Below are 13,882 nucleotides of genomic sequence, written 5' to 3'. Positions count from 1 at the left end.
GCCCACCAGCGACACATCCAAGTCGGTGAGTTTCACTGCCTGCTGAAGCGAGGAGCTGCGTTCCTTTTTCTCTCATAAACATAAACCACCAGTGAAAAAAGCCGGTGTGATTAGCAGCTAATGCTATCCTAGCTCATGCCTAATCCTTCCTAGTCCGGCCCTGGTTATAAAGGCCGTGTCATACAGAATATGATGGCCTAAAAACCTTTTTTGACAAGATTTCTACTAGACCACCCTTTTCCTTACCTGTCCAAAGTTGATGGCTGCGTGTTGTGCTGAAGCTGTGAACACGATGACAGTCAGGTACTCGATCAGCTCCTCACGAGAGTTCAGACACTTAGGAAATCCTTGAAAAGAAGAGACCAGTGTTGTTTATTTATTTTTATTTTGATAGTTCCCTCCACATTCTTCATCTTTTTCACTCTAGTTTTTTTTCCAATAATGATTAAGTTACAATATATTAAGAAGCTCAAATAGACACTCTCAGTCCTGTTGGCCTTCCGGTTTGTGCTACCGAACCACGACGCATTCAACACTGAAGCACAACACCAAATTTAATGGGATTCATAACATTGTTTTCTGAAACACTCAGGGCGCTCTACCAGGGTGGCAAATGCCATCCGACAACAAAGCCTTGCCACCCTGCTGCCACCCTAATTTATACACACGGGCATTGAACTATGCGGCCGCTTAAAAAGTCCTCTTCCCTGCTCTTAACAGATCTCTCCTTAGGAGCTCTCTTAAGAGCTAAAATTATTTAGGAATTACCTTTTAACTTTACTAGTTAGGTAGTTTACTAGATCTACTCTTCACTTTTAGGGGAAGTTCTAAGAAACATCATGATTCTCAGAATGTTCTTAGAATCTGGCCACTAGGAGCACACTCTTTGCACTTAGAATCTTTAGGAATACATCCCCTGAAACATAATTAAATTAAGTGCTTGTGAAACTTTAAAGAATAGTAAAGTTTCATTTAGATCTCTTATACTGTAGTTGAGCAGCCTTCTAGCATTTCATAACTTTTTATGGCAAATTATGAATCATATTTAGGCTCATGAAACTTAATATTTACTGGTGAAAGTAAGGAAAGAACTCATTTAGGGTGTGCATAATAATGTCAATTAGTGAATTTATTTGCATACATATTTGGTGAGCACTGTCTGGGATTCATAAATATTTTCAAGGTCTTCCTGCAAGGTGTTTAAGTACCCCTAGAAGTACAGGTAGGCCTACACTGTTCTAGATTGGAGCAAATAGCTTTTAAAATATCAAAATTTCCCAAGGGAGACTTTATTTATTTCATTTTAATCTCCAAGCGGGAAATGTCCCATAATTTTTTTCAGAAATCTGGTCACCTTACTATGTTGTTAAAGCGTGTAAAGGCATTGGATGCTTTGTAAATGTCTAAAATGCTACTAGATCAGTACTTTACGTGAGTAGCTAAATGATTACTGCAGCACTACAGGAGATCAGATTAGTATTCACCAAATCAGTTGACCAGAACATTTTTATGTGTAGTCCTAAATGACAATAATGTGGTCAATCCCACTGAATCTCACGCCAAGGTTTTATTAAAGTTGGTAGCTCTGGGTAAAAATGATTAACTATATATCAGGAAATGAAATAATAATGAAAGCGCAGCGCTATAGTAGTGATGCTGATTTTAAGATGATAAGAATGGAATTGAAGAAGGGGTTTAGCCGGTCCATGCTCGTAAATGGGATGATTTATACAAACGCCACACAACAATGTCTTTTCGTGTGAAGAAACAGGACTACTGAATAACAAATGTCTGATTATAGAGATATTAATATAAATAAGAAAGTAATTGTATCAAAACATATATGTAGCATCATAATCCGTGTACCCTTCGTTCTTTGGTTATTCAGTTTTAAAATCAAAACAAATAAACGGTGTGGCTGTTTTTGTTTTACACAAATTCATCATATGCCCCTTAAAATAAGTTTTTATACTTAGTTATGTTACAGTGTGGCATCATTAACATGTCAATGTTAAAATAATAACATGCCAGTCACACAATATGTTTTTAATATTACAAAAATGTGGCTTTAAATCAGTTGTTTTCACTGTAACAAACTGTAAGTAGATGGGGAAAAAGTATCACTGGCATGTTGTTAATTAGAAAGTGTCTGAAGGTACTTTAACGTAGCCAAAGCTCTCGGGACTAAAAAAGGGCTAAAATAAAGGAAGTCTAGTGGTCTAAGGCACCGCACTCACCGCTAACGTGGGTTTGATTCCAACAGTCAAATACATAGGGAGGGAGGGGAGGGAGAGTCCGGGGCCGTTACTCCGTTTTGGAACGACTGTTACTGATACAAATGTGTGCCCGCTGCTCACGGCAAATGTGTAAGTGTTGGCGGCTATGTTTTTGCCTCTTTCCTCTCTTGCGTCAATGTAAACAACGCACTTCCGTGCAGCTCTCGCGATACTTCCGCGTATTCTTCGTTGGTGTTTTAGAACGTTGGCTCCGCAGTCATGAAGCAACAGCGGGGCATTACCGGTCGGCGGACCGCTGCCGCATAGTCTGTGCCCATGTGTACAAATTAGGGTGGCAGCAGGGGGCAAGGCTTTGTTGTGGGGTGGCATCTGCCACCCTATGCCACCCCGGTAGATCCGCCCCTGGCTAGGAGGTTCATGTCCATTCACTTCTGTGCATCTATAAATCAACATCTGTCAAAGAAAACATGGTGAAGCTACTTTGTGAATCTTACAGAAATGAAGAGGATATAATCATTCTGCTTGTTAAGCATCACTGATGTGTCCATGTTTACAGAGAAGTTGATAATACTAGCACTGAAATGAGTATTTTCTGCATTCATTTTGTTTTAATGATTTAAAGTTAATTTGCACAAACATTACCAATATTTTCGTGAAGCAATATTTTGTATCAGTCTTCTCTTAAAGACTTAAACATAACACAAGGACATGTGACTAGTTGTGGTCAGTGTGTGTTTAGAAGAGCCACTGTGCAGTATACACTTGGCTGTAATTCATGTGAAATTGATTGACAACGTTTTGTAATTCTTGTGAAATGGATTCAGTGCAGTCGAAAACAGTTGTCGTGATGTATCGTGGATTAATTTTCCTGCAATATAATTATTATCTGTAAACGGTCGCATTTACAGACATTGGAGTCGCTGTTAGCTTACCAATAAACGGGAAGAGATTCGCCACCTTTATAATAAGTGTTGACTAGGTCACTGGGGTGAGGCCCAAGGTCAAGGCAGGTTGACTTGATAAAAGTGTATCATGTTTTTCTGCAGTCAGTGTCTTCTCCTCGTCCTTCTCTCTCTGCTCTGTTTCAGGTGTCGTGAAGCTGATGATGGCAGTTCCTGATCTGTGGTTCATGGCTCAACTAGTCTGAGACACTCTGATGTTCTAGCTCTCTATCCTGTTCTGTGGGTCCTCCTGTCCACTAACCCCAACCAGTCAAAGCAGATGGCTTCCACCTCTGAACCTGGTTCTGCTGGAGATTTCTTCCTGTTAAAGGGAGTCGTTTCTTTCCACTGTCGCTATGCTTGTTCATGTGAATCTTGTTGGGTTTTCTCTTTCTTATTATGAATTTTATATTTTGATAAGCACATTGAGATGACTTTGTTGTAAATTGCGCAATACAAATAAAGTTGAATTGAATTATTGCAATACTATCCTTATCGCGGGCAAAAGATATTGCAATATATAGCATCGCGAGGTACCTGGCGATGCCCAGCACTACAATTCAGTATGCTTTATGTACGTCTGCCATATGTTGCCACCTCTAAAAAAATTCATGCCCCCCTCTTGCCACCCCATTAAATTTTTTCTAGAAACACTGTCGGGTAGTTTGTTCTGCAGCACTATTGCTCGTCTTGCAGAACATAACTGGAAAGCAAAATTAAATGACTGCATTTTTTATTCTTCTGAATGAAACTGAAACAACTTTTTTTGTGTGTTTTACTTTAATTAAGAAGAAAAAAAAAACCAAGCTACTAGTTCAGGTAGAGCCATCAACATAAGGAATTTCCAAAAGACTGTTTTGTGCACCTACCGCAGGAATCAGAGTCCTGCATACCAAAGTCGCTCACATCCTTGACAAAAGCCTGAATCTCTCCATCTCCCTGCACCCTCTCATCATTGCTGTAGTATATACACATCACATCAGACACGAAGCTGCAGAAAGAAAACAGAAGAACAATGGAGGGGAAAATGAAGAAATCCTATGACTTTAAATATTCTTGCAAACATAAAGGAGAACATGCTTTCAAATCTCTCTCAGACAGATTTACATGTTTGTTAAAGTACCAAATAACTTGGTCCACACCTTTTGGTGGCCTCCCACACCCTGTATCCATCATCCCTGTAGAAGTATTTGGGCATTTCTTCATTGTTGTCCATGCCGCGCATCCTGATCATGTCAGGGAAGCACAACGACCTGAAGGTCAGGGTCTTCATGACTTTCTGAATTATCTGCACATGACCTCCCCCACCTATTGCATTGGCCTGGATGAGAAAAAAAATGAAAACTTCCATAAAAGTAAATGCATGTTGCACAAGCTTTCTTTAGTTTTCTTTTTCCTGGGCAGAGTTTTCTGTTTGGATGGATGTGATCTCACCTTATCAAAGAGTCCACCCTCACAGATGAGTTCCTCTCTAGCTTTGGTGTTGATGGCGATGGTGAAACGAACATGTGGGATGAGTAGCTGGGAATTGGAGGAACAATCATTGAATTAAAATACAATTTTTTTATTTGGGGACGAAAATGTGGCACGCAATAATAAATGAATAAACTTTATTTATATAGAGCTAATTACAACAATAGTCATCTTGACAATTGTCAGACATGGCCATCGTTGTCATTACCCAGATTAGGTAGGAAGTTAGGATTAAATGGGGACTCAAAGTGGTCACAGGGCCCCACTGACAATACCACAACTCTTCACTTCAACAACATTAGCGACGCCATTTATGTTGCCTCACTCCTTGTAGGTTGTTAGCTACATGTTAAGTTAGCTGATCAGCTGTTATATTTGGTCAGTGTGTGTGGTTAATATCTCTAAAAACAACCTTTACATTTACTGTCTCTGTAATGGCCTTTTTCTCTTCGATTAAATAAATATTTTTACAGTGTGTTTTATAGCATCAATATTACTTTTGCTGCCTCTTGAAGCAATATGCAACTCATCACATGAATGCACTTAAGACGATGGGTCTAAAGCTGAACTTTGTTGATATTTTGTGTCAGAAATCTTTTTCAGTGATGTACATCAGTGATTCTCAAACTTTTTTGGCCCAAGTACCCCCTTTGTTAGACAACATTTTGCTCAGAATACTATGAAAAACAACTATAGAGCATAATAATGGAATAAATTTGGTGATAACACACATATTAAATAATCCCATTCTAAATAAGTGGAATGAAACAGTATTTAGTTCCTCCTGAATAGATTTGTTTCTATAATTTTTATTGATTCTGGTCATCTCCTGCCTATTTTCAGTTCATGTTCTAATCAAAAGATCAGTTTCATCATTTCCAACTAAAAAGTGAACATTATAAATCCACATTATAAATCCTATCCGGGGCCTGCACGCCCCCGGATAGGAGGTAGGACTTAAGGGAGACGGGCCTCTACCAACGTTCATGGGGGCTGGAGAAGGCGGGCCCTCCATGACTTGTGCCCAGAGGCGGCCAGAGTATGAAACAGTCACCCATCGTGCAGATTTATAAAGGGGTTATATAGACCCATTTTGTGTGACGTATGCATACTAAATGATGTGCTTGGTGCACAGGCTTGGTGCAAAACAACCAGAGGACTGCTAAGGTGATGGTGCACGGGAGCGGACCGAGCGTTATCTCAGTCTGGATCCAGTAAGATGTGACCATAAAAAGCTGTAAATGGACTGATATGCAGACGTTGGACAGTGAGGATGAGACTTAATGTAGAGATGGAAACTCATCCGTTGAAACTGATCAGAATACGCGGAAATACACGGAAACCCTCGGTAACAGGAGTACAGCAGCTCGCCTATCTGCCGTTCATAACAGTTAAACAGAATTAATGCTTTTAGGTTTAGGTTTTCTATCAGATATGTATAAATATCTGGTTATTGAACATTGGGCCAGGAGCCACATCAGATGACCACTTGTTTCAGGAATGCTGCATGGGTCCCACAATCGTTCACCTGTACTAAAAGTGAATTTCCTTAAATAAGCAGCTGCATCCTCGGGTGACGAGCTTTCTACATACTACGAACTATTTACGACCCTTAACAGTGGTTCATTCGTTGCCATGTTTCAATTTTTCAAGTGTCACATATGTAAACAACATGGTTTCTGCACAGAGTATGCGCGCGCACGTCAGTCAGTGTCCCGCTCATTCTCCCAAGTTAAAACTTAAAAACCAGTTGAGGAGCACAGTGGGACAGGAGAGACTGAGTGGACTTGCCATGATGTCCATAGAGAATGAGAGAGCAAAGGAAACAGACATACAGAGCATCGTGACAAGTTCACAGAGCGCAATGTTCATCGTATGCCCTTCAAATAGTGGTGATTAGGCCTATAGTACTTCATACTGAAATAGTGTTTGTGAACATGTGGACCGCTGTGCCAATTTTACTAAACATTATAGCTACTGATACAGGCTCTGAGTTGAAATGGTTAAAGTGGGTGTCAAAATAAAGCGCTCGCTATCCGTGGTGCTGAGATGCTTTGAATTGTTAGTGACCATCTGGGTTGTCAAAGTTTGTAAGCCGCGCGGTGGGGGCCATGTGTATGTTGTAAAATGATGTATTATGAGCTTTATATTTGGGTTTAAAGGGCCCGGTCATTTGCCCCGCCCCCGGGGCTACTGCCCCCTGTTGTGCATTGCATACCCCATTTAAGAAATACTGATCTATATCCAACTTTTAGCCTTCAAACACATAATGTTCCCTTTTATGTGAGCGTCGTCATTTTGTAGATTTCAGCCAATCAGCATTCCCATACCATGCGTTCACATACCACGTCATGATTACTTTTGTATCTCTGTTCCCATAGAGAGTCTATGCAGAGATAGCATTTTAATCTGTAGTTTTAGTGCTTAGTTTGATGTCATCCAGTTCCTTGGATGTTGTAATGTTATTGCTAAGAAGACCAGGAACATCAAAGTAGAAGGATTTTGAATTTGCACTAACCAGTAAACAAAGGACTTTAAAAATGCTGGTCAGTGCCGCATTTGGATTTCACTATCAGCCATTTTACTACAAATCTACACATGAAGAAACTACCTTTAGCAGCCTATATAACCTCATAAAACCAGTTAGAGTAACATAAGTGGAACTCTTCCTTGAGTATCGCTATGTCACAGTTTGTAAACAAAAAAGGGTAATAATGTAATGTAATGTTGATTGTACCTTAAAGACAGGATGAACAGCAGGAAGTTGCCTGAACATGGCGATGGCAAACATCTCAGAAATCAATGCGTCCTGAGCATGTGTGTGACAGTCTGGTGGATTTGAAAATCAGATGAACGCACCCAGATCTTTGCCAGCAGCCAGTCATAGTGAGCATCAGAGGGCAGAAAGATGGGAGCGTCTTTACCACGAGTCTGGCTGAGCTATAAAATAATAAAAGAAGCAAAAACAATGTTTTCACATGGTCTGAAAAAATCCCTGAAACTCCTTTTATACAGTATAACAACACTTCACCTGTATGGCGATGGGCACAATCTTGTTCTGAGTGTTTTTGTACAGCAGACAGATGGGAGCAATGAGATACTGCTGTGTATTGGGGTCTGTGGAGTTTGCACTGATGCCTTCTAACAATTCATAATCACATATGAAGATGTTACCAGCCTGGAACCAGAAGAATAAACACGTTTTAATGTTGATCCTTGTCAAAGTGAAGCCATAACAATAAATGAACAGAAACAACATGACAAAGTCTACCTCTAACTCCTGCTCCAACGTCAAATTCCTGTCAAGGCTCGAGGAAACCATCTCATGTGTAACAGGAAGTTTGTCAGGAAGTTTAAAGCACTTCTCGATCAGAACAGGATTGCAGCCATTCAAAAACTGGTACCCAAACATGGAGTCTTCTTCCCAGTGTTGCATCACATACTCTGAATGACATTGATAACGTATCATTTAAATAAAGGCACTGAATTTAAACAGAAATATTAAAAGATTGTGAAGCTGACCATTGTTTGAGTTTTTGATTGTGCGGAAGATGGACTCAAAATCAGCTAAGTCATTCCAGGAGGACTGGAACATGTTCATGAACGTGTTTAAACGCAGGTTTCCTATTCTGCAAACAAAATACAAACAATATTTGGTAACACTTTACTTCAAGTATACATAAGTCTGGCCTTCTCTGTCATTAGCATGAAGGTGTCATGAAGGCAGTCATTAAGTGTCATTTGCTAATTTATGACACATTGGAGCTATGTTGGTATTTTTGGATTAGGTGGTAGGATCTGTGGGGTTAGTCAGAGGAGTTATCTGTAAATGCTCAGCCCTGTGCTAGCTCTGTCCTATCCTCCCCATTGTCTGAGCTCTTTAATCTGCCTTTTTTAACCTGTGAAGTGCCTCTGTTATGGAAGTGTACCAAAGTCATTCCATCGCATATAGGAGGAGATACCCAAAACATGAACAACTACATACCTATCCTATAGTATCGTGAAAACTTTGAGAAAATGATCTTTGATCAGTTATCTTGCTATCTTTCTAATAACCATTTACTATCTCAATGCCAGTCAGGTTTCAGGAAATACTTTTCAACTCCCACTGCTCTTTTGAAATTTACAAATTATATTTTTTCTAGTTTTGATATGTGTACTGGTGTCATCTTCATAGATCTAACAAAAGCATTTGAGTTTGTTGATCACTACCTGCTCCTGGATAAATTACATTCAATTGGCCTTTCCATTCATATCTTCTTTGGTTGAACTCTCATCTCCATCACTGCCGCCAGTGTGTGTCCTTCAGGTACAGTCGGTCGAATTTTAAAGGCATCGATAAAGGCATACGCCAAGGTTTTTCACTTGGGCCTTTATTATTCCACTCTGCTGCTCAAAATGAGATATTCATCTTTATGCGGATGATGCAATTATATATTGCTCTAAACCAGATATTTCTGACATAAATGACTCTACATTATGACTTTGATTCAGTACAGCAGTGGCTGTCATTTAATAAACTCCTGCTTAATAAATAAAAATCTTAATGCTTTTACAGAAAAAAGATAGCAATAATCTTAATATGCATTTTCTGGATTCTTCTACTCTGGAGCAAAACTGAGAAATGTAAATGCCTTAGTGTTTGGCTTGAAATTCATCTTTCATTCAAAGCTCATGCACGCGCCATTACCTACCAACTTATGGTCAAAAGTTATGGCACTATAACCATGAATGTATAGTTCTTGTAGCTATGCGACTTTATGTTTTACAAGGCGCATGCACAAACGTAGAGGATAGCAGCTTTAAGGACAGCCTTCATGACAACTTACTCATGCTAATGACAGGTTTCATATCATAATAATAACAGCGTAATGTCGGCCTTTATGTATAAAACTTAAAGTGTTACCCAATATTTTAAATGATCATCATCTTTGCCAAAATGCAAATCATTGAATGTTTTATTCAACACAGAACGCAGCACTTCATCCTTCTTTGAAATAGCAACATGCTAAGTTACATTTAACTGTTTCAAAGTGCAGCACAAACATTTGCATTTCAAATCAGCATTCTTATCGTCTCAATGCAAACTGAAGGACTTGTATCTGTTATGTTTCCCTGGTGATACAAAAACAGTGACACCTCTAGGTTCCTGTCCCCTTAATATATGCAAACATCATTTTGCTAATGTTTAACCCTCCTATTATCCTTGGGGTCAATTTGACCCCATTTATATGTTTATCATTCAAATATTAATATTGGACTTTTTACTGAATATTTAGTATTTATTTATTATTTATTACATTTCCTAATGTGATGGGTACATTTGATTAAGCATGAAATTATCATGATGCTATTTTATTCAGCGTGTTGAACGCATACAGCACGCATTGGTTTTCCCCTGTGGTCAGTTTAACCCCAAGCTGTTTTAGCTGTGTAAAACTTGTCTGTGTGACCCACCCATGGGTGACCTTACATACCCACACCACCAGGTGCAGAGTTGGTACTACTGAGTTGATACATGATGTGGGTGGTGGTGGGGAGGACAATATTCTCATTAGAACTTTCCCACACCATGGGCATGGATGTGTGTGTATGTGTGACATACTACTTACATCTGCCAAAGTAGAACTAATATTTAAAGTAGAAAAGATTTCGATGAATTATTACACTAACTCCAAAACTGAAAGTTGACCTGATGGTAGCGCTGCAGAAAAAGTCATATCATCACCAACCATAGGGTTCATTAATATTGTCAGTAAATTTGAGAAGATTTAGAAGAAAACTATTAATGATAAATAAATTCTAATTTAAAAGTTTGGCCTGATGGTGGTGCTAGAGCACAGGTCAAGTTTTCATCATTTTTGTATTAAACAAATACAGTACTTGACAAAAAAAACTTGGTCAACAATTTTCTGAAAATCATTTTCTGGAAGCAAATATCCCTGGGGTCAGATTGATGTGTTTACCCTTGGGGTCAATATTTGAGGATAATCGGAGGGTTAAGACCAGGGTTGCATAAGCTTTGCAGTTCTAGACAAAGCCAGATAACAAGCTATCCTTTAGAAACAGGGGAGGGGGTAGCAAACTGATGAATAATTGCTTTCCTTAATAATATAAATAACAAAGCAAACATACGCCTTGGTGTAATTCAGTACGAAGCTTATTCCTTTTTAGTAGTAAACTGTATGTCCCAGGGAAGCTCTGTTTCTTTGTTAGCGTCGATGCTCATTGGAAAGCCTGGCTGCCACTCCTTCCACCTACAGACATCAGCAGAATCATCAGTTAGCATCTCTACTTCTATCACTGATTGTTTGTGTTAAAGTCTTGCCTGTAAGTCATCCTCCTTATCTCCAGCTCTTTCTGTCTCTGCTGCTTGAATAGAATGTTCTCATCATCCTGGGGCAGACGTGCTGCAGGAGACAAAGGTTAAAGGGAGAAATGGAGAGTACTTGGAGCATTAGTCTGTGTGTAAAACAGAGTAAACAGAACAAAGTAGACACTACAGTACGGCTTTTCTTTGTGTAGACAAATGAGACGAGTAGAACCTTTTCCATCCCGCAGCACCACATTCTTATCATCCACCAGCCAGCGGTAACAGGGGAACTCCACATGCTCTCCGGATGGTGTTTTGACTGTGATGTACCGGCAGTACCAGCTATCTTGCATCAAGTATTTCTGCTTCTCAATCTTTACCAACACAAGCTGACCCAGGTCTTGCCCCACTTTCACCTCATAGGAGTCCACCTGAAATGAAGTAAGAACTATGAAAACTGCGTGAGTTCTTATTAGTTCTCGTAGGACTGCACAACCTTGACATTGCCCCTATGAGATTACATATGTGTCATTAGTGCTGCATTAATAGCCTAGGAGGAGTTCTATAGAGGACAAAGGAGAAGAACAACTCCTACGAATTGTTCGTAAGAGTTCTTATTGTATTTGGCAATTAAAAATTCAGATTGGCAATTGAAAATTGCCAAATATATTGCAATATATTGTAGGAGTGTTTATTGGGGCCAAGCCCGCGGTGCCTGTATGCATACATACAGGCACCGCGCCTATAATTTTGTTGCCGAAAAATCGCAAGAACTTGTACGTATTTGCCTTGCGAATACAGGTCTTGCCTAGTTTATTGTGATTTTTTTTTAAATAACCAGTTGTTTTATCAATAGAAATATATGCTCCTAATAAATAAATAAATAAAAAAACAAGCACACAAAACATGTTTTACTCACACCCAATGATTCACAAACAAACAAAGAAACACAACAAAGAAAAACTGTGGCAAAATTTGTGGTACTAATTTTTCACCTTGCAGATCCACACACAAATGCCAGTACCTGCCCCACTTGGAATTATCAATTATGTTAGTTTGACCTCAGGCAACGATTGAATTTAACCACCTCTAATCCCTATTTCAATGGCAATCTGTACAAGGAGTGGCTAGGAAATGGGTAAAAAGTTGTTTGAGCGACAGAATACAGTGTGTCCAAATGGAGAAATGGGAGTTTTCTTCTTGATATCTCAATTCAGATGTCTTGACATTACTTGTTGTGTCCTCCAGGGGTCAGTATTGGGCCCTACATTATTTAACTTGTATAATGACGTGTTTAGTGTCTCTCAGTTGGTTAAATGTGTATTGTTTGCTGACGATACAAATATTTTCTATAACCACAAAAGCTTTGAAAGACTTATTAGCACTGTGAACACATAACTAAGTACATTTAAATAACGGATGGAAAGTAATAAATTATCCTTAAACTTAAATAAAACAAAAGTAAATTATAAACCCATCTCCCAAATACTGGTTGAGATAGATGGAGTGCAAATTGAAATTGCTACAGAATTGAACTTCTGCTGTTGGAATTATACACAAGGCTGCGTATCTTGAACACACAAATCCTCTCATTCTCAAATCAAAGTTATTAAAAATGTATGATATTGTAAAATGATTTAATGCACAGTTCATACTCAAAGCTTCTGATTATTTATTACCTGTTTATATTCAAAATATTTTTTCTCATAAATACAGTATCAGTCGAATGGATTGAGATGATTTGGGAACTTTGTGGTTCCAATGGTGGGATCCACCAGGAGAAGTTTTTCTATGTCTGTGTGTGGTGTTAAGTTGTGGAACAGTCTGGAGCTCGAACTAAAGCAATGTCGAAGCATTCTCCATTTCAAAGGTCTTTACAAACAAAATGTCTGGTCACAATACAAAGATAATGAGGTTTGATTGTCTTCATATTGTGTGAACAGTTGGATTATATGTTACTAACCCTTGTACCTACCCCTGGTATTTGAAAGTCATTATTATCCGTGCCAGTATTTGTATAATATGTGTCAGTATGTATGTGAGGTTTTGCACATGTGCAACCATAATACTGTTTCTTAAAGAGTTTTTTTTTTTTTAGAAAATTTCACAGCTGCTGGCTTTCACTTGTTGGCATAGTTCACTAAGTTCACTAAACATTAACAACAAAGTCATGCAAGATAACGTCCAACATGTATACATTTTCCTCATCAGGACTTTATCTTGTCATATGAAATATACTGTATATCATGACTTCAAAAGTTGTGTTTTCTATCAAAAGCAGATAAACAAACTCTTGCAGTCACGTGTTCTCCTGTTGCAACACAAACTTTGCAGAGAGCATCACTCACCTCCCCGCTCTCAAAGTCGTTGTAAAGACTCTTGTCCAGCAGTACTTTGTCGCTGCATTGCTCTGTGCCTATTAGCGTGATGTAGATGTAATTATCCGTGCCTGAAAACATCTGATGTCCTGTGGCGACAGTCACTGTGTAAGAATTCATGTTGATCACAGCTTGAAACAGCTCCAAAACAAAACACTTCTGGAAAAGAACAATGCAGCCCAAAAAGATCTAACCAAATATATATGCTCAAAGACTGTTCCTTGACTGAGTTCTCTGATATTCACTCCTCCCTTTTTCTGAAGACAGAAAAGTAAATGTGATCACACATGGCTGAGATCCAGGGATGTGCTGTGAGAACTAGGGTTAGGTAGGCGGGGCGTTGCAAATTGAGACCAGAAATGTCAACACCAATGACAATTTCATATAATTTTCATAATAAATAGCAGCCTCCATACTCTCCCACCCAGATATATCTCATGACACGGCAGCGCATCAAGTTGTTTGTGTTGGAAACGCAGAAACACGGAGAAAATGACAACTCAGAACAGCCTCAATGAGGCGCAACCACAAAGTCAATCC

At 39.0% G+C, this 13,882-nt stretch overlaps 1 pseudogene; it reads right to left on the bottom strand.

The window, feature by feature from the left end:
* Positions 1–225: 225 nt before the first annotated feature.
* Positions 226–13,462, bottom strand: LOC114476934 (arachidonate 5-lipoxygenase-like; annotated as a pseudogene).
* Between the last annotated feature and the right edge of the window lie 420 nt (positions 13,463–13,882).

The sequence above is a fragment of the Gouania willdenowi genome, chromosome 15 (assembly GCF_900634775.1).
Source record: "Gouania willdenowi chromosome 15, fGouWil2.1, whole genome shotgun sequence".
Classification (NCBI taxonomy): Eukaryota; Metazoa; Chordata; class Actinopteri; order Blenniiformes; family Gobiesocidae; genus Gouania; species Gouania willdenowi.
This window is presented reverse-complemented; position numbering and strand designations above follow the sequence as displayed.